The 5,411-nt window shown below is 43.1% G+C and overlaps 1 pseudogene; it reads left to right on the top strand.

The window, feature by feature from the left end:
- The first annotated feature begins 2,080 nt into the window (after window positions 1-2,080).
- On the top strand, window positions 2,081-4,452 carry LOC112315705 (large ribosomal subunit protein eL42-like; annotated as a pseudogene).
- The last annotated feature ends 959 nt before the right edge of the window (window positions 4,453-5,411 follow it).

Below are 5,411 nucleotides of genomic sequence, written 5' to 3'. Positions count from 1 at the left end.
GGAATTTTTATGTGATTTCTGAGTTCCATACTTTGCGTGATTAAATTTTTTGAGATTTGCTTTATGGTATTGCATGAGATCTCTTTTCAAGCACTTGAAAGAATGTGCATTCTGCAGTTGTGGGTCTAGTATTCCATATATGTCAATTAGTACAAGTTGATTCATTGTTTTGTTTATAACTTATCTATTCTTACAGATTTTCCTGCTTGCTTTATCAAGCACTATGTCATTTTCCAAAGTTATTTGAAAGTTCTTGTCTGGTGACTTCAGCTCTATATCATCTGTTGGCCTTCTTCTATTATTTGTTTCTTCTCATAATTATCAGTCACATATTACCACTTCCTAGGATGTCAAGACATTCTACAACAGACATTGTGTACAAAAGAACAGTATAGACTTCAGATAGCTGATTGCCTCAGTTTAATAAAAAAATGAACTGGCTCAAGAAGGAATTTCAGTCTTAGAAAGACTCATTTTGCCTCTGCATGTTACCTTTTCCTTGAGTGTAGCCCACAGCCTCCTGAGTCTTTGTTTCCTTAGCCTTGAAATTTATAAGTTCTGCTCCTTAGAGGTTTTGACCTTAGCTTTTTCTACAGACTGAATGTCATGTCCTCCCAAAATTCATGTTGAAAGTTAATCCCCAGTGTGAGGGTATTAGGAGGGGGAGCCTCTCAGAGGTTATTAGGTCATGAGGATGAAGCCTTCAGGAATAGAATTAGTGTCCTTACAAAATGAAGTCTCATAAAAGCCAAAGAGAGAAAGAAGGAAGGAAGGAAGGAAGGAAGGAAGGAAGGAAAGAGAGTCATGGCCAAGTGGCTCAGTTTTGGTGTCCCATACCCCAAAAGGTGGTGAGTTCAATTCCCATTCAGGGCACATACCTAAGTTATGGATTCAGTCCCCTCTTGGAGCACATACAGGAAGCAACCGATCAATGTTTCTCTCACATTGATCTCTCTCTCTCTCTCTCTCTCCCACCCTCCCTCTCTCTCTAAAGTCAATAAACATAACCTTGAGTGAGAATTTTTTCAGAGAGCTCCTTCATTTTTTCACTATGTGAAAACACAACTAAAAATGGCCATCTATGAACCAGGAATTCACTCTCACAAGATGCCAGCACCTTTATCTTGGACTCCACAGCCTCCAGAACTGTGAGATATAAATATATGTTGTTTATAAACAGAGATAAATATCTGTTGTATTTTGTTATGGCACTATAGAACTGACTGCAACCGATATTAATGGACTAAGCCTAAAAAGTAAGTTGCTGCTGTAATAAGTACCTAAAAATGTGGGAACATCTTTGGAACTGGGTAATGGATGAAGACTGGAAGAGCTCTGAGGTACATGCTAGAAAAATTTACATTTCCATTGTTGCCTGAAAGGGAACCCAGCTGGAACAGGTCTGCCTCAGGCCAGCCTGTAATTGTGTGGGTTCTTGCCTTTGTGCAGGAAAAATTTCACAACATAAGTCCAGGTGATTTTGAAAGTACGTTCATTAAAGTTAGGCACAGTGAAACAAGGAAGGGCCTAGGAGAGAAGAAACAACAGGAGAGGGCCTAGACTGGGCTGCTTTGGCTCTCCAGAAACACTGTAGGAAAGAAATGAGCCAAGGCGGGGTTGCAATCAGCTCACTGGAAATTCAGAGAAAAGGGAGGCCTTGGGGACAGGTTCAGGGGGTTAGCCTGGGACAAGCTGCCACTTCCCATTGCTTCCCTGGTTGCAAGTCTCATGGGGACCCTTAGAGTTTAGGAGAAAGAAAAGTCACTCAGAAAGGAGATTCCAGTGGGGGTGCCCCAAGGAGGGCAGCACTGGCTTCTTTGTCTTGAGGGGTTTAATCTGATTTTCAAAGATCAGTATTTTAGGGGAGATTTCAATAGAATATGCACCAGCTTTTCCAGGTGTGCCTTTTCAGGACTGGGGTTTCCACTGATTGGTGAACACAGGGTGGGGGGGTCATCAGTCATTGCAGCTGCTCCTGGCATCACCTGCTGGTTTTGCTGCTTCTCTGGGCCAGGAGCTGAAACACAACAGAGGCTTAGATATCATCTCCAGGGAGGAAAAGTTAGGGAGTCTAAACCACATGACCAGCAGCATGCCAGGGGAGAAAAGGCAACCTGGGGACAAGGTCCAGCACCAGTTTTGCCCGTTGGTAGGCATCTGGGTCTTTCTGCCCTGGTGATCTTCTGTATCTGGCTAGAAATTGCTTGGCCAGTTTGTTTAGCTATGTGTTTCAGTTTTCCCATTCCACTTGCCAAGAAGTTTTCCTAGCTTCTCACTATCTTGCCTCACCATAAACAGACCATTAAAGGTTATTCTGGTGAGGTCTCAGAAGGAAAAGAAAGATGCTATAAGAAAAGTTTCAATCTTCTTAGAGAATACCTAATTAACCCTGAACAGAATTTTAAGGACAAGTTTTCTGAACTCATTCTGGAATTTCTGGAATTGGCAGCCTGATCTGATCAGATTTAATGTAGTTTGAACCTATTTCTAGCAGTAAAGAAAGCACTAACCCATGGCATGATAAAGTGTTTATAGAGATACGCAAAATATCTGCGCTGAATACTCCTGATCAACCACTTGTAAGAAGCAAGGAAAAGAAAAAGAGAAGAAATGAGGAGTCCAGTGACTCTATATATGATACTTTCAAACATTTCTGGAAAATAAAAAATATAATAACATTTATTAGTTGCTCCTAATGTTGCTAGACAAAGAACTAAAAGAAAAGAATGTGGTCAGAGATTTGAATTCCAAGCTCAAGAAGTGCACAAATGACCTAAGAACATTACAAGTGCCCCGATGGGGAACCTTATCTTCTGCAGCCACCAAGGCTAAAATTGCTGAAAATCAAATGCAGAACCTTATCCTGTGAATGGTGAATTCCAACAAAAAGTCGAACGCCCAGCTTTGCAGGGTGTCTACTGTTAGGCATCAATTAGAAAAGAATGGGATCCTGTAAGTTGGGGTGGAGGCACGTGGGAAGACCCTGATGAAGCTGAGGACGTTGAGCCCCTAAATCCTGAGGAGTCTTCTTTGCTAACGGGAGAGTTCTCTCTACCTCTTGGGCTCACCACCTCCTTGCCCCCAGTGGTATGTTCCTCTGTACCTCAGTTTGAGGGGATTAATGCTGCAATGCCTAAGAAAATAGTAACAGCTTCCCCTGAAGCTGCTGTCATGCAGGACAATACTGATTCTCCTCACGACTTCCCTCCCCGCTGACCCCTCTCTGTTCCTAACACCTGTGATTAGACTCAAGTCCCAGCAGGCCCCTAAAAGCAAAGTGTGACCCATTAGGAGGTACACTCCATTCCAAAATAACTATTCAAGTTTTCTACATGTACAAATAAGGCAGAAATCTGGGGAACATGTGTGGGAATGGATACTAGAGGTATTAGATAATAGTGGAAAGAACATAAAGTTGGATCAGGCCAAATTTGATATGAACTCACTAAGCCGAGATCTTACACTTCACATGCAGCTTCGGGAGTTCGAAAAGGCTCTAACAGTTGGTTGGGTGGGTTGGCTGGAACCTGCACCGAAAGATGGCCCATTGTTAGCAAACTGGAAATGTCTGCTGTGGGGGCAAGAAAATATTATTACTCTTCCTCCCACCTTCTAAGTTCTTCTGGCTGGGCTAATCATCAGATTAAGAGAGACAGATTAATAGGAGAAAATCAAAGGTTTAATTTGTGCATGGGGAATTCATATAAATATAAAAATCCAAAGACAGTGAGGCCACACTGGGTCTATGAGACATTTTTGGGCAAAGGAGAAAAGTGGAGGACAGGGCATTAGAGTTCAGAAGTGAGAATGGGCAATTTACAGGTAGCCGAGGAAGAGCAGCGCATAGGTGGCAGGAAAACCCTTGCTAGGCAACTCAGAAACAGCGGGACACAGGGAGTATTCAGCTACCAGGCCCCTGCCTGAAGCCCTTTTGTTTACTATCCTTAATTCAAATGAGGCTAAGGTGACATTTTTGACTCCTCCTCCTGAAGCAAGTTCCTCTCTCTGAATCTCTTGGGCAGGAAAGGTGGGGGGCAGGAGTCAAAGGATCCCTCTGAGTCGTGTTTTTTAACAAACAGCTTAAAATCAGCATCTTTCTTCCTTTCTGTGCCGATAGCACTCTGGCAAACCTGGTGAATGTCCCTAAAACCTGCTGGACTTTCTGTAAGAAGTGTGGCGAGCCTCAGCCCCACAAAGTAACTCGGTACAGGAAGGACAAGGATTCTCTGTACGCGCAGGGAAAGCAGGGTCCTGACAGGAAGCAGAGTGGCTGTGGTGGGCAGACTAAGCCAAGTTTCTGCCAAATGGGCTAAAACCACAAAGAAGGTTGTGCTGAAGCTTGAATGCGTTCAGCCCAACTGCAGATCTGAGAGAATGCCGGCCATTAAGAGATGCGAGCATTCTGAACTGGGAGGAGATAAGAAGGGGAAGGGCCAAGTGATCCAGTTCTAAGCTTCATATTTTGTTTTATTGTGTGACAATAAAATGTTAAGGAATAAAAAAATCAATATGTGAGAAGGGCAGCTTCAGGGTGGCAGAGTTTTGGTTCCCTTCATGAACCTTCTTTGGTTTAATGTGGAAGAAGTGGACGACACTAGATGGGAATGTTAGAGGTTTGTCGTTGAGGACATACTCACCCACACTAGGAGCATTCCAAAGAGATTCCTTTCAGCAAGACTTTGAGAAATAAATTTGTGGGAAGAACCCCTTCATCCTTGAAGAGTTCCGCGATTGCTCAGCCCTGTAGGCCACAGCTCACAGTGTGACTCACAGCCACTCACCTGTCAACCCTAAATGCAATGGGATAATCAAGAGTGGTGACACTCGACCTCCCAAGGCACTGTGGGTGTGATTCCTGGAATGGACAGCAAAGGCAAAGCAGGAATCAGAGGAGCCTGACTCTCACAGACCTCTGGTTCTGGCTAGTTAATCACGGCGTTCATAAAACAAAATAGACAGGAATGCTACTAAATTCTTACTTAATTGGTATAAGCATAAAAGTTCTAGAGCAAGTAAACAAAAATCTAACTCAAATCATGAAAACAACGTCAATGCCCTACATGCCAAACCTTCAAAAACAACCCTCACCCACGTCTTTCCTGAACTCCAGGCTTATATATAATTGCCAACTTGTTATCTCCACCTGAATCTCAAATATTTATCTCTAATTTAACACGTCCAAAACTGAACTGATGTTTTCCCCAAACCTCCTCCCACAGCCTTCCCCATCTCAGCTAGTAACATTCATCCCTGAGCAGCCCTGACCAAAATCCATGAAGTTTCCTTAGTTCTTTATTTCTCACATCCTACAACAAACCTGTTAGCAGATCTTGTTGGCTGTAGCTAGTATATAGGTGGCTGTAAGAAAGTTATCTCTTTACAATAATTTCCCAGAGGGCACAGAAAATGAG

This window comes from Desmodus rotundus, chromosome 8, assembly GCF_022682495.2.
Source record: "Desmodus rotundus isolate HL8 chromosome 8, HLdesRot8A.1, whole genome shotgun sequence".
In the NCBI taxonomy this organism is placed as follows: Eukaryota; Metazoa; Chordata; class Mammalia; order Chiroptera; family Phyllostomidae; genus Desmodus; species Desmodus rotundus.
The sequence above is the reverse complement of the archived record's forward strand: the minus strand, read 5'-3'. Positions and strand labels throughout refer to the sequence as shown.